Genomic DNA, 22,700 nt, shown 5'->3' with positions numbered 1-22,700 from the left:
CGCTCTAATATTAATTATAAAATTACTCAGAATTGGGATTAGGGAAGGTGGAGCTGGAAAAATACACCTCTAATTATCCTTCAACATGCTATAAATATTGGTCAAACATACTACACAAAACACTCACTGAAACAAAATTGATGTGACGGTTTTTTATCAACCAGCTGAAAAGACTCTGCCTGTCAGTTGCAGACAAAAACAGATGAATCTCTGATATGCCGAGGATGCATACAGGGACAGGCACTGTGTTGAAGGACACTGGGCTGGGTGCCAAGGCTAAATAAACTGAACACACCGAGTGATGACCTCTGGATTGGAAACGCCGCAATAGGTAGGGCAGCAGGCCGTGTCTGGGGTAGTTCGGCATAACCTGGGGACAGCATAAAAACAAAACCTGCTGATCCCAACAGGAGAGAGTGCTGGATTCACAGTACAATGCCTAGTGGAAAGACTGGGAACAACCAAATTCGAATCTAGCACAGCACAGGAGCCTGTGATAACTTACCACGCTAACAAGGTATTGGGGTAATTGACACTTAAAGCACTTGAACAGAATCGAACTGAAGTGAGAAGAAAGAGCATTGGTCTTCCTTGGCAGAATAGTAGTGGAGGGGCCTTGCACGATCATGGAGGGAGGTAAAACAAGCAAACCTAAGATCCTGTAATATGCAGAGGTGCAAAAAGGAGACAAGACACGCCACGTCTGAGGAGGGGAGCCACAGGGCTCCACGGATACAGAGTCAACAACAAAGGACATCACGGCGCCGCTCCAGAGTAGTGCTGGAGACTAAAATTGGAGCTGCCACATCTGATGTCAATCAGATGCGTGCTAATACTAGGAAATTAGCAGACGGGGTGAAATCAGAAGAGGAAAGTGTGAAAACACTGCAAAGTGAGTTGAAAACACCAAGGAACATGGTTACTGCACTGCTAGACCTGGAGGAAGCTCACAAGCTGGAGGAAAAGGCTGATGGCCCACAGGGTTATTCCAGGGGGGACAATCTCCAAATTATTGCTGTACCCGAAAACATAGGAGGAACAATATGCTAGCTTATTACCAGCGAGTTATTGAACCTTCTAAAAATAAAGGGCCTATCTGCCTTGTTTGCTATACAGAGAACACACGGACGCTGGAACCACTGCCTCTGCCTTTTAGGCCGTTGACCACCTGAGGGTTCAAGTATCAAAATAGAGACATCATTCTATAGCACACAGCATGCCAAATGAAACGGGATGTCTCGCTTTGAAAATCAAGCCATAGCAGTATTCTAGGGATACAGTGCAAGATATGTAACAGCCGCTCTTAGCACTAAAGCAGAATTTGAGTCTACTGGAACACCAAGACTGTCTAATGTATCTGGCACAACTCATAGTTATGCAGTGTAGAAAGTTACATGTTTTCGCAACCCCTGAAAGTGCCAGACAGGTCCCTCAGACACACTGGGAGGAACACACGGCCAGACAGTCCAACAAGAAGTATGGTGGAAGCACAGAGCGTTTATGGAAAAAGGGAAATATAGTGGGCCGAACTGATGGGACATTGATGATGGCCCCTGAGCAGAGCAGTGAGCCAGGGACTACAGGCAGGCAGGAGATGGGTAGAGATAACGCTGACAGCATGACAGATACTGCACTTGCAGAAAGAAATGGCTTCAGGGCACGTGCTGAAGTATAAGAATGGTGGCATACACGCCCTGCTTTAGGACAGTGTGACTGGTGCAGCCGCACCTGGCACTGACTTTGGTGTTGGGGTGGGGGTGTTCGCGCTGTGTTTAAAAATATTTATGGGTTTAAAAGCAGTGAACTTCTTTTGTCCAGAAGGTTTCAGGCAACAATAAAAATGTCAAGCTAACTCTGGTGATTAATGTTACTGTTGGTCAGAATTCTGTTGAGTGGCAGTCATTACTCATCATAAAGCAGCTCAGAGGGATAATGTGCCTGCTGCAAAGAACGTGTACCATTGCTGTGAGAGGATGGTTCTGACTATCTGGTCCACCCTGATTTTTCACTTTTGGATCACCTAGTTTTTGACCTTTTACTGTGACGGAGCCTCATAGTTTGGGACTCACCCACAGTAAACTTACGGTAAAATGGACCGCGCATGTTTACCACCGGTGCCGGATCAATAGGCAAAGGCTGCTGTGAAGCAGCAAGGGTAGGAAGCCCAGGGCTGGTTACATGTTATCACGTTGTGCACACGAGTGCATCTGTGTGAGAGGCTGCGCAAGGAAGATTCCTGTTGTGCACAACCCAAGAACTGGCACAGAAGGGACAAGGCAGAGTGGGTGGTGACCTGGAGTAGGCCTCATAAGATGGGTATACACATGTAAGAGATAGATAGTCAGTGTGTCTTTTCATTGTAGGGACACTCCATTAAATGTCAATGGGAAATGCTGGCCTAGGGCACAATTCCAGTTCCCTGGGGTCCACAGACTCCAGAGTCACACCAATGTACACTGTTAACTGTATGAAAATAATAATTCTGTAGGTTACAAAACCATAGTTGTATAACTTATGGGTCATACAGGTATGTCACCTTTCACTGACTCAGCTCAAGCTAAGGGCCCAGTGTTGCTCTATCCAACTGCCCCGAGCAGGGCCTTGCATCAATCAGCCAGCTGTCATTACATGCCAAAAACTAGCTGGAGAGGCCCTGGAAGGAATGTCAGGGAGGAGGGGCTGAGACTTTCAGCGCACATGTGGCAACTAACTCTTGGACGATGCCATTTTGAGCTATCCCAGAAGACTGTGCAGGATGGAGGGGACAGGGGCAAGGAAGTGATGCAGCACATCTGGATAGGCCGGAGGTGCAAGCCTGCTGGTCACTACCGCCCCCACTTAAAAGGTCTTGCACAGGGGTGGGCTTTCTCTTTTGGCTGTGCTTCCCTGCAGGACACTGGGACTGAAGACGGGCCTTATGGACATCTAGAAAGAAGAAACCCCCAACTGCCCACTGGGGCAGGCACTCTGCCCCTGAGTGAGTTCAGACGCAGTGAGGCACATGCCAGGGCCAGGTAAGCTGGCCCATTTAATCCCCTGAGGACTAGTTGGGGGAAAGACTGGGCTGGTGCAAGGAGAGAGCGCTGTCCAGAAGAAAGGAAGGCACCCAGATGAAAGGCTTGTGCATGGAGTTAGTGGGACTGGCTCCCTACCAACTTTTGAACCTTTTAGGCCAGGAGGAGTGAAATTATGCCAAGATTATCGAAATTGGCCCTCAAGAGCCCAAGATATCAAGAGGAGAAAGACTGTGGCCTTTGACCTTTTTGCAGCATGCAGCGAAGTGCGTGGAGTTCCGCCTCTGCTCCAGACTGTCCCCCTGGGGTGGGCCAGGCCCTAGGGGCTGCCCCTAAAAAGAAGATGATTGCAGGGGAGTGCCATCACACTCCCCCCCTTTGCCATGGAGGGGGCCCCGGACCCCATCCCCAAGTCGGAAAGCACTGTTGTGCTCCCCATGAAAATCGGGACAGGGCTATTGCCCGAAGCAAAGCCGGGGAGCACAATGGTGCTCCCCGTGAATGTGAGGAGGGGCGCTGGACCCCGCAAAGAAGAGAAGCCGGAAGACACTGTCATGCACCCTTTAAAGATGGCCAACAGCTGTGGGCGGGGCTGGTTGCCGAAGTAAAGCTGGGGAGCACCATCACGGTCCCCATGAAGTTAAAAAAGTGGGGCCCTAGGCCCCATCCTGGGGCCCCACACCAAAGACTGGAACTGTGTCACGCCCCTGAAGATGGCCAAGGGGGGTCCCAGACCCCATCACGGGTCCCATGCAGAAGTAAAGAAAGTGAAGTTCCGGCACAGAAGGGGAACCAGGACCCTTGCCTGGGCCACTGAGCAGCAGGAAGGATGGGGAGTGCCGCCGAACTCCCCTGGGTGGCCCACCATACCCGCTCCCAGTGCTTGACATTGGTGGGAGGGTGGAGCCACAGTGCACATTTGCCTGCAGGAGCGGGCAGACTGGGGAAAGGCTGCTGGCTCCCACTGCAGCCTGGGGAGCTGGCGAGGGCAGCCGGCGGTGGGCTCCAGAAAGGCTGCTGGCTCCCACTGCAGCCTGGGGAGCTGGCGAGGGCAGCCGGGGGTGGGCTCCCCGAGCTACCCTCCAATGAGCCAGCAATGCAGGGGGTGGGACCGGACACCCTAGGAGCAAGAAGAGCGTGGCGCGAGGCCGCTTGATGAAATAAAAAGGAAAAAGCAAAGTGAAGTGGCTCTCCCCGGCACAGCGGGGGAGCCGCTACTTAAATATGCATGTGCAGAGGGAGCTCCCCTTAATGCCCCGCGGGGGCCTGCCCACATCCAGCTGGTGGTGACCCCCAGGAGGACAAGGGTCACCACCAAATAGAAGAAAAGGTGCAGGCGGAGCTGCAGGAGCAGTGCAGCCTCCCCCCAAAAGACAGTGTTGTGCCCCTACCCTGTGTTGAGTGGGACTGGGCAAAGATAACCCCCCAAGGGTTCCAACCTGTTTTCAGCAAAGTTCCAGCTGGAACTTTTGATCTGGAGCTGCACTGTCTAGGGAGTAATGGTTGTAATTGCAAGTTTTTATACAGCAATGGTTGAAATGATAGCATGTTATTTTTAATGTATTCTGAAAATGTGTGGTCCCAGTATTCAGGCCAACGCTATGACTTGTGAAAGGTCATAGGACAAGGCACCTTCTAGGGGTGCAGGATGATATTACGCCAATGTTTATCTAGAGTAATTTGAGAATAATCTGAAAGTAATCTGTGAGCAATCATGACTGCACAAATCATTCCAACAAGCCTATACATGTTCTTGTTCATGCTTATTTGAATAATGAGACTGACAGCCACCACTGATGAAAGTAGATGTACTTTATTGCCGGAATTAGGTGTTCTCACTCCAAGTTACAGTCTAATGTTGCATTGGGATGTAAGTAAATGTTTTGCCATGTGGGTTGTTGGTTTATATTTCCCCTTGAGGGAGACAAGAGTGATTACACAATGTCATCTAAAAGTAATTCCATCAACTTGTGTGTATTTGCAAATTGTTGCATAGTATTGAGTAGTGTGTGTAATAAATGTACTTTTATTTTATCAAACGCAAAAGCACAGACTGAGCAATCACTTATTTAGGGTTATTCTTGTGCGCTCATGAATAGTGATTACTAGCCCACACCACCTCCTTTGAAGTAAGCATTGGGCTGCTCTGCAACGCTAACCTATGAGAGTCAAGCGCTATAATAGGGTGTTTGGTTCCTAGTGGTGGTTGTGAATGGACCCATTGCTTGTACAGGCCACACAACTAATGACCCACCTTCCAATAATTGCAGATCAACAAATTGTGTGTGTGAGAGAACTATGAGTAGCGCTTAAAAAAAATTAAATGTGTATCAGAGAGGGGTTATGGAGAGGTGAAGGGCACTGTTGGAGAGTGATAGTGCAAGAATCAGTGGAGAAGGAGATTGGGGGCGCCAAAAAAGACTGTTGCCCCAGGCACCACCAGCGCTGAAGACAGCCCTAGTGACATAAACCCATCAATGAAACCTGACCGTAGTGCCAAGAGGAACATTTGCTTAGCAAAAGTGAGAGGGGAGTGGATAAAATACAGATCAGGCTTGTGAGCTGATTCACTGTGTTCTTAACTCTTAAATTCACCACATTGAAGGGAAAGATTGAAATAGAAGGCTGTTGACATGGTGGCATGAGACTACCTGTGATATTAGAGATAGCTGGGTAATCAGTGTTATGGCATAGAGGGGGTGATTCCGACCCTGGCGGTAAAAACCGCCAGGGCCGGGGTCGGCAGGAGCACAGCCAACAGGCTGGCGGTGCTCCTTTGGGCATTCTGACCGCGGCGGTACAGCCGTGGCCAGAAACGGAAAGTCGGCGGTGTACCGCCGACTTTCCGCTGCCCAGGGGAATCCTCCATGGCGGCGCAGCTTGCTGCGCCGCCATGGGGATTCTGACCCCCATACCGCCATCCTGTTCCTGGCGGTTTCGGCCACCAGGAACAGGATGGCGGTATGGGGTGTTGTGGGGCCCCTGGGGCCCCTGCAGTGCCCATGCCAATGGCATGCCAATGCCAATGGCATGGGCACTGCAGGGGCCCCCGCTATAGAGCCCCACTTTGAATTTCAGTGTCTGCTTAGCAGACACTGAAATTCGCGACGGGTGCTACTGCACCCGTCGCACCCCTTCCACTCCGCCGGCTCCATTCGGAGCCGGCTTCCTCGTGGAAGGGTGTTTCCCGCTGGGCTGGCGGGCGGCCTTTTGGCGGTCGCCCGCCAGCCCAGCAGGAAACCCAGAATGACCGCCGCGGTCTTTTGACCGCGGTACGGTCTTCTGGCGGTTCCCGCCAAGCTTGGAATGACCCCCAGAGTGTCCACTCCAAGAATGGCAGTGACTGAATCATGAACAACCTCATGCAAATTTAATAGGGTTTCATAGAGTCAGGGAAACTAGCAACAGGAAGGACAGTGTGGGGCACTTCGAAGGTAGGAGACAATTTGCTTTTATGGCTGGTTGCCAGTACTTAATTTGGAAAAACATTAAGGGGGTTATTACAACTTTGGAGGAGGTGTTAATCCGTCCCAAAAGTGACGGTAAAGTGACGGATATACCACCAGCCGTATTACGAGTCCATTATATCCTATGGAACTCGTAATACGGCTGGTGGTATATCCATCACATTTGGGACGGATTAACACCTCCTCCAAAATTGTAATAACCCCCTAAGTGCCGAAACACAAGGCATTTCATAGGAGTCCATTCCAGCTGGCACCACCAACAGTGCTGTCATTGCTGCCAGATGCCAGTGCTAGCATTATGTATGCGCTAGATTTACCATCTTTAAGTAAATACTGCACTGATAAATTCAGCAGTAGAATTAACATACTCCACCAACAAGTGGCATAATCTCATAATAGGTGCCAGTGTTTAGAAATAAGTGTTGGTGCCGACCACCGGATAACACAGACACAAATTAAGCACTGCTGGTTGCTGTTGATCTGGTGATCCAAAAGGGAGATCGAGGCCTGTATTGGGTGGGACACAACAAAGACCTTATTATTGTTCACACCGTTTGTGGGTTGATGGCCTGTTTAAAATGTTGAGAGTCATTGTTTATACCATCTGTATTGGGGAGGTGGGAGGAGAAGTTCCATCAATGTCAAAGGTGATCTTTGTTGCTGTTTTTCAGTTACTGATGCAGCTGATGCTTATAAATGATTACTTGGAAAGTGTGACGGCCGCAGGGGTGAACATTTAAGGAAGCTTGATATATGGTTACCACAGTGGGTGGGGAAGGGTCACTAGCTGAAGATATTGAGATGGGAGAAAGAAAGAAAATACTACCGTGGAATGCTTAGAGGCCTCTCCTCTACTCCAAAAGGTATAGAATGCACTTATAATTAAAAAGCCATGAAGTTGCTTTGGCAATTCTTCAAGACACACGCTTGACTCAGGATGGGGCTAAAAAAAAGTGCATAAAAATTGCACAGAGATCTTTACGTGACTACCTACTTGAGTTTCGCATGTGGAGCTATGACATGTGTGACAACTGAAGTCCCACTCCTGATATGCAAGATGACAGCAGATCAGGGCAGTAGATAAGTAGTGGGCTACAGATTGCTGGATGAGTTAAAGTACGCTTAGAAAAGATATATGCCAAACTCATATGACAAGCGCTTCTTTTAGGATGTGCTCCAAGCTCTGACACCCTATCTACGGGTAATGAAGACAGGTATGGGAGAATTCAAGTGTGTAATTGGTCGTAAGATAGACAGACACCCACATAAAGACGGCACCAAACCAGGCATGATAGACCACCTCGGGAGGGTGATGAGTGAAACAGAGCTGATGGACATATGGAGGGGTCCGGACAGCACCCAATGGACAGGATATACTCCTGTTATTCACACACTCACCACACGTACAGTAGGTGATGACATACTGATGAGAATGGAGGGTTGTGTTCAAAGGGAAGGTTTAGCTAGAGAGGAATCTCACATCACTTTCCATACTGTTGTAGTACACTGGCATATGCTACAGACGCACCCTGCACACATGGAGACTCTGATCAGAGGACCTGATGAGCCTGACTTTTGTTGAGGAAGTCAGAGAAGTAATCCAACAATATTTAGACCTAAACTGTAACACGAAGGTGAGGAGAGCCAGTGAGTGGGAAACATTCAAGGTACTGATGCTGGGCGAGTGCATGACTAAAACGTACTCAACCGCACCTAGAACACACGCTGCCAGAGCGGGAGAACACTCAAGAAGAGCTAGAAAGGTAGGCAATTGTAATAACAAATCAAGGTTAAACACTGCAAAAAGCGTAGACCAAAAACCAATTCGACTACACGTAGATTGTGGTAGATACATTCACAACACGTCCGACAGACAGCACTCACACAGGGAAACAGGTCGACTTTTGGCATGGCTACCGAATAGGGAGAGACCTGAGACACTTATCCTTCAACTTAAGGGAAGAAGAAGAGAGCAGGTGGTCAGTCAGCAGGGGGACAAAAGATAAATGCCACATACACTTCAAACAGGTTCATAACCAAAATGATGCATCTATGTATCTCTGGTTGCACCATTTGGGGAAAGACTGTAGTTACTGATGCTAGAAATAGAACAAAGTGACAATTGCAATAGAGTAGCTGAGGAAGGAACTCAGGTGCTTTCAAAAAGGGAAAACGCCTGGAGGTGATGGCCTCACCGCAGACTTTTTTCAAATTTGCACTAGAATACTTCCTGAGAAATTACTGGAAGTGTTTTTGGAAACAAGGGAGGTAGGTCATTTGCATCCATCGATGCCTTAGTCCCACTGATCCCCTAACCAGATAGAGATATTGATGCTGGTAAGGGCTACAAGCTTTTTCCAATAATTAACAATGATTCATAAATTCTGAGTAAAATATTGACGAACAGACTCATTAGGATCATTGGAAGAATAGTTGGAGGTGAAAAATCTAGGTTTATACTTGTTTTAACCTGGTGCACCTGATGCAAGTGATGGACATGCTCTCAGCAACACATGGTAACTGCTCGTTCGCAGCACTTAGGACCTCATTACGACCTTGGCAGGCGGCCGCCAATGCGGCCGCACTCACGCCGCAGCCATCAGGAGAAACATGGTTTCCGCCCGCCGGCCCAGCGGGGATCTCCGCCGCAACGCAGGAGCCGGCTCCAAATGGAGCCGGCGGTGTTGCGGCCGTGCGACAGGTGCAGTTGCACATGTTGCGCAAAGTTGCATGGGCCCCTGTCAGGGGGCCCCTGCACTGCCCATGCCAGTGGCATGGGCAGTGCAGGGGCCCTGCGACTCCCTGTACCGCCAGCCTTTTCCTGGCAGTTCAAACTGCCAGGAAAAGGCTGGCGTTAGGGGGACTCGTAATCCCATGGGCAGCGCTGCCTGCAGCGCTGCCCTGGGGGATTGAAACTGCCGGGACCAACATCGCGCAAGTGATGGACATGCTCTCAGAAACACATGGTAACTGCTAGTTCGCAGCACTTAGGCCGCCGGCCCAGCGGGGATCTCGGCCGCAACACAGGAGCCGGCTCCAAATGGAGCCGGCGGTGTTGCGGCCGTGCGAAGGGTGCAGTTGCACCCGTCGCGCTTTTCACTGTCTGCAAAGCAGACAGTGAAAAGCTTCACGGGCCCGTGACAGGGGGCCCCTGCACTGCCCATGCCAGTGGCATGGGCAGTGCAGGGGCCCCCAGTGGCCCCATGACTCTCCTTACCGCCAGAATTTTCCTGGCGGTTTAAACGGTAGGGGGACTCGTAATCCCCTGGGCAGCGCTGCTTGCCCTGGGGGATTGAAACCGCCGGGACCAACGTGGTGGTAAACGGCCGGTCCCGGCTTCGCAGCGGTCGTAATACTAGGGATTTAATCCGCCACAACAACCCTGGCGGACTCGTAATCCCCTGGGCAGCGCTGCTTGCAGCGCTGCCCTGGGGGATTGAAACCGCCGGGACCAACGTGGTGGTAAACGGCCGGTCCCGGCTGTGCGACCGCTGCGCTTTCGCAGCGGTCGTAATACTAGGGATTTAATCCGCCACAACAACCCTGGCGGTCCAAGACCGCCAGGGTTGTAATGAGGGCCTTAATGTTGAGCACGTTTGACATGGTCGTGTGGGAGTAACTTGTGAATGGTGTTGAGATGGGATTTGGTCTATATTTCATGGGATGGGTCTGACTGCTTTTTATAGAACCAAGTGGTGGAATTAGGAGTGGTTGAGTGGTACCAGCAAGCTGGAAACTGGAAAGAGGTACCAGACTGTGGTGCCCTGACCCTGGCGGTGGAACCACTATGGTGTAGGTTGAGGGCTGTCATGTGTGAGTGTGTATCACTGTGGGAGATGTGACACACATGATATTCCTGTATGCTGATGATTCCCTCTTGCACTTGACGGACCCAGAAAAGTTCATGAATAGACTGCTGACAGAGTTGGATTTCTTCCACAAGATCACCGGCATAGTTAACTGGCACAGCTCTAGACTATTTCCATTGTACAGACTATATTCAAGACATATATGTATGGGAATATGGTGGAAACAACTGCGTTTTCGCTATCTGGGCATATAAGTATCACATGATAGGAATCAGTAGATTTTTGGAACATGGTATCCTCTCAGTGATGGGCTGGATTGCACAATCAAAAATGATACTGCCTTGGGGTCGTGGAGGACTCAAATTACCCACATTGAACTATGTAAGCTGATTAAAGATGGGAGCTAACTTGGAGAAAACTTTCTTATGGAGAGGTTATCCAGGGGAGCCACTGCAGGGCATCCTACTGATGGGATACATGCCTGTCCATTATGAAACAAGTGGGAAAGGTGTGGAGCACAATTGCTATATTGGTACTAAGAGGGCCACCAGTTGCCGTAAGCATGCCATTGTCAAGAACTCTCCCTTTTAAAATGGATACACAGGAAATGTCAATGAGATGCTGGCAGAAGGTGGGAAGCGCAGTGTGGTAAGAATACTCCCTCTCTAGGACTAACGGTGCCTCACGGGGACCCTTGGCACACTCAGTGAATAAAGTTCTACCAGTAGGAGATTCACTAGAAAATAACCAGTGGGGCAAGACAGCAGGAATAAATGCAGGATGGATTTGTTCAAAGACCTTTAGAGAAAATCTTGCAGATACAGAATGATGATGCTCCAGAGCCCAGTGGGATAGCAACTAACATCTTCAAAATGAATCCTACATTCTGGATAAACACGAATACGTTTTTGAGCCGTCTTACTAGATCTGTTCAATCCCTTCATCCTGGCTGGGTTCCTACACATATCAAATTCATGAAAATGGAAATAACAAAGATCCTTCTGATTACCGGCTGATATCCCTCAGGGCCCGGTGGCTAAATATTATACTTCATTAATCCTAAAAGTAGTCTGATAGAACGGTTCCAAACTGGATCCGGAAAGACACTAGAACCACTTATAACATTGAGTAACTGGCTCTGCTCGCCCACAATGCTATATACATCAAAAGACTTCTAAATACATAATTTTTAGACTTCAGGAACGGTTTAAACAGCATGAACAGGACTTTGCCACGGCAAAAGTTGAGAAAATGGGGTCTGCTCTTACACGTTAAATGCCATAATATCTTTGTATTCCAATAAATGTACTCAAGTAAACTAGGAAGTGATGACTCCCGGCACAAAAGGTGTATCTAAACAAAGGTTTTAACATGGGTGCGTGCTAGTACTCATTTTATTTAACTTGTTGGTCGCTGACATGCTGACATGGAGCCATCAATCTTTATTCGGAGGGTTGACCACCAAAACAAAATGGTCGATAGCTCCGTGTTGTGCAATCCTCTGATGATACAGTCTTGCTCGATCATTCAATGATAAGGCTCCAACATTCCTTAACCAGACCTGGCATCTACTGCAGAAGTAATAGTTTGGATATTAACAAGAGACATGAAAGTCAGTACTTTTACGAGAAAGCAATCTATCCAAGAACTAACATGGAGAATAGGATCTCACGCATTACCAACGCTCTTACAGTACCTAGGAGTCGAATTCCAAGCGACTGGCCATCACGAGGGTCATCTGAGATCAATTTCAATCAAAGTAAAAGGCATAGTTTATGTATAGAATCTCCGCTATTACAGTTGCTTAGAGCAGGAATCTCCAACACCACAGACGCGAGCTACCGGTAGATCGCCACCTGTCTTGGAGTAGTTGCCTGTCCCTTGTGTTTGAGAGTATACTGTCATCTCCCTGCCGATGCTGCGTTTTAAAACAGTGCACTGGTCTTGTGAGGAAGGGAAAGGTGACAGGAGCAGCATGCATACTCCTCTTCTCAAATAAACAACGCCATGCTGCTGCCTGGGAAGAAAGCTGGCCATAAATAAACGTCGCGGATAAAAGCACACATATTATGAAGTTCTAGTTCAATAATCTCAATATAAAACATTTGGATAATTAGATCACATCAACAGGTGCATTTTTCAGTGCTGCACTACATTTAAGTTTCTTTACTTTCTTGTTCTATTCTAACATTCTTTTTTCCTGTTTTCCTTTCCTTTCTCTTCTCTTTTACTCTTTCTATTTTTTCACCACTTTCTTTCATCTTCCACCCTCTCGCCTATTTCTTCCTTACTCTACTCCTTTTTTTGACTCTTGCTTTGCTCCTTTTTTCTCTTCCTTTCCCTTCTCCTTTGTTTTTCCCATTCATCCTTTCATTTTTTCTTTCTCCTCTTTCTCATTTCTTTATTTTTCGTTTATCTCCTCCTTTGTTTACTTTGTTATCCACTTTTGTCTTCTACTTTCTCTCCTTTCAGTGTCGCCTTCTTACTGTCTTTCTCTCTAATATCGTTCTTTTTGTCTCTCCTCCTTTCTCATTCTCCTTTCTGCCTCTTTGTTACCTCTCATTTTCATGTTTGTATCCTTCTTTCTCACCTACATATCTTCAGTTCCTTCATTTCCTGCTACTCTCCTTTGTTCCCACTTTCTTTTTTCCATCTTTCTTACTAATAGCTTTTCTTCTTGTCAATATTCCTCTACTTTCCCCACTCTTCATTGATCACCGTCCCTCTATCACTTTTCACCTTTTCTATCTTCCTTTCCTCCTCTGCTTTCTTTTTTCTTTCTCTCCTTTCTTTCTTCATGGTGGCCTAACCAGGCACAATCCAGCCTGTATATACCAATTTTTAGAATCCCAAATCCCACGAAAGAAGTCCAGGTTCAATTAGAGTTTGGCCTCATGGAGCAGATACTAACCCAAAAGGCATAATTATTGAAATTTTGGTTTAACTTATGCAAAACAAATAAGGGCATTTATAAATACGAAATCGGCCAAGAAACTCAACCATTTGAAGTCTGCCTCTTGATCCAGATCCGTTTGGTCTACTCTTAGTTAATTATTAGCAATGATGATAATTTAAAAAATCTTGCCAGTAAAACCATAAAAGCAAAGTCAAAAGAAACCGATCTACAGAGTTTGCAGGCGAAACACCACAATCAGTTTACCACGGCAACCTACGTGAAATTGGAACCAAAGGACATTTAATGATACCCATTTCTTAGGAACTGAAACTGCTTCTAGGCCAATTTGATTTTGGCGAAAATACACAAAGTTAGAAATAGACAGAGCCAGCAACGCTTACCACTTTTGTACTTTCCACAAGAAAACATTGGCACACTTTTTTGCGTCTGTCAAATCTTCGTTTGTGAAAGAAGAAAATTACACAAGACTTTATTTTGTGATTTAAGCATAAGTTGTTGCCAGCGTGCCATATCACATTGTTTTCATGGCACTCACTTAGGCTAATGGCTAGATCTGTTACATTTATGAACCAAGTTTTAGATGCATTCTCCAAACATCAGGGCAGTCATTATATAATAAATGTGCACAGGCTATTATATTTACCAGATTGAAAAAAATGTCATTTAGAATACCAATTCATTTAAAGGATAAATGAGTGAGATATAAAGTCAAAAGTAAACATTACTTCTTGACTGGGATTTGAAATGCACCAATTGCTCCATAGTCTTAAGTACCTATTGAGGAGTACCTTTGAGTGTCTTTTGCACTGATGACATTGCGCCTGCATCCGTGTAGGTAACACTGTTTATTTGGGATATAGATTGGTACTACCACTATAGCTCCAGAATCTAAAGGCTTAGAGAGCACTAGCGTTTTGCATTGATTGTACTGATTAATTCTAGCATGTGTTTTATTCAACTGCTTATGTAATGATTGTATAATTGCAGATTTGGAATGGGTTTAGTTACCTAATCAAATAAATATTTCACCTCTCTCAGAAGGTAAGGGGTGCAAAACAGTGGGAGATCTGTTCTCCCAAAATAGTAAATGTGTTACTTTTCGTGAGGTACATGAATGGTTTGGGTTAGGACAAGGCCACTTACTGCAGCACACATGACTTGCATGCAAGGCTAGACAATCCTAGAGGAAATTTTCAGATGCATTTGAGCCCACTTGCATCAGAGACACTTCCAAACATGACAGGACGGAGTAGGCCAGAGGCCAATACATACAATGCCCTTAAACGAGACCAGCAAGGGAATGTTTCTCTGGGCAGAGAAAAATTGACAGTGTAGACCCCATGACGGACAAAGAATGGGAAAAAAGCCCATGCAGGTGCGAAAACATCTAGCAGCGTAAGATTTAAAGTAACTCAGTTATCTTCACAAAACTTACTTGACCCTGCAAAAAATAGAACTTACCTACTCAAGACAGGTCCACCTCATAGCCAAGATGCTGCATGCCAAGAGCCTGCTTCGTACACATGACATGGAGTTGTGATAACAGTTTTAGTCGTCAGTGACCCATAGACTGTGATAAACTGTGATGAGTTACGGGGGGACTACTTGAATGAAACAGAAAATGGCAGGACAGTTCGTAGTATTGGGGATTGTCCTAGCTAAGATACAAACGGTAGTCCATTGTCTGAACCCTCGGGAGCCACAAATGGGTTTAGAATCTGACTGAGTGGGCCATTGCTGAAAACAGTCCTATGAAGAACACACGACGGGGTGACAAATTAGCTTAAGACATGGAGAACTGGACCGACATGATCCAGAAACTGTCAGAACCCAGAGGACTCCAAGCCCCCATGAAAAGGTTTGCATTACATGCAGGGATGGGCAATGACACAATTCACGATTTGCGAGACTCCTGTTGGACCAGGGACGTCGAACTGAAAGGGATACTTGAAAATAGATGAAGCGATATAAATGACATTGCGTGACAGAGAGGAGTCAGGAGGACTGTGGAATTAAAGAAAGAGGACAAAAGATTTACCAACACTTGTCAGAAAGAGCCCTGTCTGAAAGTGGTTCAACAGCCAGGGTGCGGCTGGGGGTAAACCACAGGAATACCGGAGGATAGTTGGGAAGTAGAGCGCTTAACATGTTATTGGAAAGCATGTCTATCAATGCTGATGGGTAAACAGATTGTGATTGTAATGTGATCGATGTTCTGTTTCTATGTACAACAGTAAAAACATTTTAAAGAAGTTGAAATTATAACTGTGTTTCTACAGATGAATAAGGAGTAAAAACTGTCTGAGGGGGTTTTCTCTCCTCTTTTGGCATGTTTTCTTAGGTTATAACAGCTCAGGTCCTTTCTGATCTTCAGTCATAGCAGCAAGTGGAAATAAACACAACCACAGTTCAGTGTATTGTGCTCTCATATGTGGGGCAAGGCTCAGGTATTTTTGCCACTCCACTCCAGCTCTGTTCAATTTAATTTCAAGATGTTTTTTATTATAGTACTATTGCAGGTTTCTTTCAGTATCAGTAAGTCAATGGATTGCATGCAGATGGTTTCTGGTTTATGTAGTTATGAGCTAGTCTTGGTAATCCTAAATGCTTGTCATGCTAATGTACTGCCCTGTCGAATACATATAGGTGACCCATGAAAGCTGCTTAGCTTCGTCCAATCTAAGATCACATACTCAACATCTAAACAGAAGCACACATAGAGCTCTACTACCTCGCACTTAATGCCAGTCACCAGAAAAACCTTCAGCCCACTTTACCATCTACTCTGGACAGTGAAATAAATCCTCTTTAGGCCTGTTTTTAAGGAGAAAGAGTTTAGCAAGATGTTTTAGAAACATTGAAACAAGTAATGTATTTATATTGAAGTACCTATTAATCTTTTTATTTCTAGATCAGCTATGGCTCTGGACTTCCACTTCTGAAAGATAAGATTCAATTTCCATCATTTGTCCGCACCAATCCAAGCACTGAAAAAATGCCCTATGTACTGTCACAGCTGGTGATACACTTTGGTTGGACTTGGGTTGGAATCTTGGGCTCCTATACCGACTATGGGCTGCATGGAATCCAAGAATTGAAGAAAGAATTTTCTGTAAGTGGTGTTTGTGTGTCTTTCCTAGAAACTCTCAGTCCTGATAGCCCCAGAGCCAAGATCCAGAGGACTGTCCGGTCCATCACGGAGTCAACGGCAGCAGTTATCATTGTCTACGCCTTCGCCCCAGAGCTTATCTCCATAATGGAAGAGCTGGTCGCTCAGGAGATCACAGGAAAGGTCTGGATCGCCAGCCCTAGTCTGATGGGCTCTCCCTTGTTCTTCAGACAGAGTCTGTGGAACTTGCTGAATGGAACAATGGGTCCTGTAATACACGCCAGAGACATTCCTCTCTTCAAGGACTTTCAGTACCGGAATCGACCTTCAGCATCTTCTGGGGACATCTTTGTGAGGCCCTTCTGGGAGCATGTTTTCAGGTGCAGGTGGGCAAACAGTCTGACACACGTAAATGCCGCACACAATGAAAGTATCGGTGGGGTGCCTGGCTGCACAGGAGAGGAACAGCTGCAGACGCTGCAGAGCTCAGTGTATGATGGAGCCAATCTCAGATTCAGCTATACCGCATATAATGCAGTGTACGTGTTTGCCCACGCCGTCCATAAGCTGCTGTCCTGTGACCCTAAAAGAGGTGAATGTTCTGGTGCTCAGGATCTGCAACCTTGGAAGGTGAGTCACATTAGTAGTTGAATTAGTAGGGTGTGTATTTGTTTAAATAATAAAGTTTACAAACAAAAATCAATGATGGCGCAACCGGTGGACTTAAAGAAAGGACTTCGCTTGTCAAGCTGAAGGACGTTGTGGCCAAAAGCGAGTGGGTGGCACCTTCCCAGGACCTTTGTCCCCTGCATCCCGACCCCGAGATTTTTAGAGGCGTGTGATATCTTCAGAGTTAGTCTTGATGAAAATGCAAAGTCCACAGATAAGTGCGTGCTGATAGTTCAAGGGTGTGCTTCCTTGGGAGTGTCCCAGGGGATTGTTTCTCTAATACTAGATGTTGGAGGTCTTCCAGATTACCGCTTGTCATGGACCCGGTGCTTCATATCAGAGTTGTTTTGCTCTCATTGTCGGGGTCGTTTTTTTCATTTTTTGATAACACATGAATCATAATTTCTTTTAAATTTCCATTTGTTTTTCCTTCCGTCTATGAGCAGAGTTTTTATAACCTTCTTTGATAGAACAAAAATGAGTTTTCAGTTTAGTAAATCCTGCCCTGGTTTCTTGGACTCTAAAAGACAGCAATTGTTTTTCCACCAAGACCCCTCAAGTAAGGCCCAGGCTCTTTTGAGGACTATATGCACCTGGCTAACTTTTATTGAACCCACAGCACAGGTACATGCTCTCTTCTTCCCTCCTCTTTCCAGTGAAGCCACATATTTACAGAAATTGGACAATGCAGTGTACTCAGGGCCAATAGCCAATATGTGATTCTGTGACTGCAGCGCTTTCCACATAGTTGTCGATTCCCACTCTTGTCACATAATCAACCATATGCCTTATAATGCTCAGTTTGCACCAAAAAAAAGTTTTCTCTCGGTCATACGGATCAAACGTTACTAATAGTAGACCCTTCCCATAGGTTCGCTGGTCACCTTTCCCTCGCTGATTGCTGTATGCTGTAAGCAGGTGTTAACTTGGTAATAATGAGGTGCAACATGTGTCGGGGCTGTATTAATGTGTGCTAAAATAACACAATAATATTGACACAGAATGTGTCACACTATACCGCCTAATTCGCATCTTCTTGCCAGTCATCTCGGTCTCTTTCCTGATCTTCCATTGCTCCGTGTGCTAGCGGCCCTATTTATATTGTACTCGGACCTGTAAACTGGGTGCTTATCTATGAGAATGTGACGCAGCGCAGCACAGGAAGTCACGTTGCTGTGCTGCACTGGTTCAGAGGCAAAAAGGCAAGAATGTGCCATATTTAAGGTAATACAGCACATTCTTGCCTTTCCCCTGCGCTGGTGCCCTTTTGTCAGCCTGGTGCCAATGTGGGCACCCTTCCACCAAAGTGCAAGGGTTCTTGCATTCCATGCAGGATTGTTTTTGTGCTGGAAGAGGTGCCTTCGTGCACAAAAATAATACCCTGAGGCATCTTTCTCTATCGGTGTGTGCTATTCTGCAGCACACATAGAAAGGGGAAGTACTGAGGAGAAATAAAGATAATTCTCCTCGTTACACCTCCCCTGGGAAGACGAAGCAAATTGGCACATTCCCGGGTTTACCAGTTCTTAAATCTGGGAATGCATCAGTGTGGGAGGCTGGCCTGGCTTGTAGTGGGTACAAAGGGGTACTTACACTCTGTACCAGGTCCAGTTCTCCCTTATTAGTGTAGAAGAGGTGTTTCTAGCAGCTTAGGCTGAACTAGGAGACATGCAAAGTTCCTACTATACCACTGGTGTCATATGCACAATATCATAAGAAAACACAATACACAGATATACTAAAAATAAAGGTACTTTATTTTTATGACAATATGCCAAAAGTATCTCAGTGAGTACCCTCAGTATGAGGATGCCAAATATACACAAGATATATGTACACAATACCAAAAATATGCAGTAATAGCAAAAGGAAGTAATGGAAGCAGTGTAAAGTTACAATGTATTGCAATAGGAGCACATAGGTGTAGGGGCGACACAAACCATATACTCCAAAAGTGGAATGCGAATAACGTATGGACCCCAAACCTATGTGAGCTTGTAGAGGGTCGCTGGGACTGTAAGAAAACAGTGAGGGTTAGAAAAAAAGCCCACCCCAAGACCCTGAAAAGTAGGTGTAAAGTGCACCTATATTCCCCAGAGAGCACAGAAGTCATGATAGGGGAATTCTGCAAGAAAGAACAACACCAGCAATGCAACCAAAGTGGATTTCCGGATGAGAGTACCTGTGGAACAAGGGGACCAAGTCCAAGAGGCGCGACAAAGTCGAGATTGGGCAGATGCCCAGGAAATGCCAGCTGAGGGTGCAAAGAAGCTGCCACTGGATGGTAGAAGCTGTGGATTCTGCAAGAACGAAGAGGGCTAGAAACTTCCCCTTTGGAGGATGAATGTCCCACGTCGTGAAGAAGCTTGCAGAGGTGTTCCCACGCAGAAAGACCTCAAACAAGCCTTGCTAGCTGCAAGGATCGCTGGTAGGGTTTTTGGATGCTGCTGTGGCCCAGGAGGGACCAGGATGTCGCCACTTATGTGAGGAGACAGAGGGGGCATCCAGCAAGACAGGGAGCCCTCTCAGAAGCAGGCAGCACCCGCAGAAGTGCCAGAACAGGCACTACAAAGAAGAGTGAACCAGAGCTCAACCGAAGTCACAAAAGGAGATCCCACGACGCCGGAGGACAACTCAGGAGGTTATGCACTGCAGGTTAGAGTATCGGGGACCCAGGCTTGGCTGTGCACAAAGGAAATCCTGGAAGAGTGCACAGGAGCTGGAGCAGCTGCAAATCACGCGGTACCCAGCAATGCAGTCTAGCGTGGGGGAGGCAAGGACTTACCTCCACCAAACTTGGACTGAAGAGTCACTGGACTGTGGGAGTCACTTGGACAGAGTTGCTGAGTTCCAGGGACCACGCTCGTCATGCTGAGAGGGGACCCAGAGGACCAGTGATGCAGTCTTTTGTTGCCTGCGGTTGCAGGGGGAAGATTCCGTCGACCCACGGGAGATTTCTTCGGAGTTTATAGTGCAGAGAGGAGGCAGGCTACCCCCACAGCATGCACCACCAGGAAAACAGTCGAGAAGGCGGCAGGATCAGCGATACAAGGTTGCAGTAGTCGTCTTTGCTACTTTGTTGTGGTTTTGCAGGAGTCCTGAGCAGTCAGCGGTCGATTCCTTGGCAGAAGGTGAAGAGAGAGATGCAGAGGAACTCTGATGAGCTCTTGCATTCGTTATCTAAAGAATTCCCCAAAGCAGAGACCCTAAATAGCCAGAAAAGGAGGTTTGGCTGTCTAGGAAGGAGGATAGGCTAGCAACACAGGTAAGAGCCTATCAGAAGAAGTCTCTGACGTCACCTGATAGCACTGGCCACTCAGAGCAGTCCAGTGGGCCAGCAACACCCCTGTTTCCAAGATGGCAGAGGTCTGGGGCACACTGGAGGAGCTCTGGGCACCTCCCCTGGGAGGTGCAGGTCAGAGGAGTGGTCACTCCCCTTTCCTTTGTCCAGTTTCGCGCCAGAGCAGGGCTGGGGGATCCCTGAACTGGTGTAGACTGGCTTATGCAGAGATGGGCACCATATCTGCCCATCAAAGCATTTCCAGAGGCTAGGGGAGGCTACTCCTCCCCAGCCCTGACACCTTTTTCCAAAGGTAGAGGGTGTAACACCCTCTCTCTGAGGAAGTCCTTTGTTCTGCCTTCCTGGGCCAAGCCTGGCTGGACCCCAGGAGAACAGAAACCTGTCTGAGAGGTTGGCAGCAGCATCAGCTGCAATGAAACCCCAGGAAAGGCAGTTTGGCAGTACCCGGGTCTGTGCTAGAGACTCGGGGGATCATGGAATTGTCTCCCCAATGCCAGGATGGCATTGGGGTGACAATTCCATGATCTTAGACATGTTACATGGCCATGTTCGGAGTTACCATTGTGACGCTGTACATGGGTAGTGACCTATGTACAGTGCACGCGTGTAATGGTGTCCCCGCACTCACAAAGTCCAGGGAATTTGCCCTGAACGATGTGGGGGCACCTTGGCTAGTGCCAGGGTGCCCACACACTAAGTAACTTAGCACCCAACCTTTACCAGGTAAAGGTTAGACATATTGGTGACTTATAAGTTACTTAAGTTCAGTGGTAAATGGCTGCGAAATAACATGGACGTCATTTCACTCAGGCTGCAGTGGCAGGCCAGTGTAAGAATTGTCAGAGCTCCCTATGGGTGGCAAAAGAAATGCTGCAGCCCATAGGGATCTCCTGGAACCCCAATACCCTGGGTACCTCAGTACCATATACTAGGGAATTATAAGGGTGTTCCAGTATGCCAATGTGAATTGGTGAAATTGGTCACTAGCCTGTTAGTGACAATTTGGAAAGCAGAGAGAGCATAACCACTGAGGTTCTGGTTAGCAGAGCCTCAGTGAGACAGTTAGTCATCACACAGGGAACACATACAGGGCACACTTATGAGCACTGGGGCCCTGGCTGGCAGGGTCCCAGTGACACATACACTAAAACAACATATATACAGTGAAATATGGGGGTAACATGCCAGGCAAGATGGTACTTTCCTACACAACCCCCCCCCCCAAATGAAGGACAATAAGACTAGCCATGACCTGATGAGTCTTCATTGTCGAAGTGGAAATATCTGGAGAGTCCATCTGCATTGGAATGGGTACTCCCAGGTCTATGTTCCACTGTACAGTCCATTCCCTGTAGAGATATCGACCACCTCAACAATTTAGGGTTTTCACCTTTCATTTGTTTTAGCCAAAGTAGAGGTTTGTGGTCTGTCTGAACAATGAAGTGAGTGCCAAACAGGTATGGCCTCAACTTCTGCAGTGCCCAGACCACAGCAAAGGCCTCCCTCTCTATGGCAGACCAACGCTTTTCTCTAGGGGTCAACCTCCTGCTGATAAAAGCAACAGGTTGATCCTGGCCCTTAGAACTGAGTTGTGATAAGACTGCCCCTACCCCTAATTCAGATGCATCAGTTTGAACAACAAATTTTTTGGAGTAACATGGGCTTTTTAGGACAGGTGCAGTGCACATGGCCTGTTTCAGCTCCTCAAAATCTTTCTGACAGCTAGCTGTCCACAATACCTTTTTAAGCATTTTCTTAGAGGTGAGGTCATTAAGAGGGGCTGCTATGGAGCCATAGTTCTTTATGAACCTCCTGTAATACCCAGTGAGGCCTAAGAAGGCTCTCACCTGGGTCTGAGTTGTAGGGGGAACCCAATCCATGATAGTTTGGATTTTCCCCTGAAATGGTGCAATCTGTTCTCCACCTACAAGGTGTCCCAGATAAACCACTTTCCCCTGCCCTATCTGGCACTTTGAAGCCTTGATAGTGAGACCTGCCTTTTGCAGGGCCTCCAAAACTTTTCATAGGTGGACCAGGTGATCATCCCAGGTGGAGCTAAAGACAGCTATATCATCTAGATATGCTGCAGTAAAAGCCTCCAACCCTTGCAGGACTGTATTCACCAACCTCTGAAAAGTGGCAGGTGAATTTTTCAAACTAAAGGGCATTACTGTGAATTGGTAGTGCCCTCCAATAGTCGAAAATGCAGTTTTTGCTTTAGCATCCTCTGATAACTTGATCTGCCAATACCCTGCAGTCAAATCAAAGGTGCTTATATACTTGGCAGATGCCAGTGTATCTATAAGCTCATCTGCCCTGGGTATAGGGTGAGCATCAGTTTTAGTTACCTGGTTGAGACCTCTGTAATCTACACAAAACCTAATTTCCCTTTTCCCATCTTTGGAATGAGGCTT

The sequence above is a fragment of the Pleurodeles waltl genome, chromosome 4_1 (assembly GCF_031143425.1).
Source record: "Pleurodeles waltl isolate 20211129_DDA chromosome 4_1, aPleWal1.hap1.20221129, whole genome shotgun sequence".
Taxonomy (NCBI): domain Eukaryota; kingdom Metazoa; phylum Chordata; class Amphibia; order Caudata; family Salamandridae; genus Pleurodeles; species Pleurodeles waltl.
Note: the sequence above shows the minus strand (reverse complement) of the source record.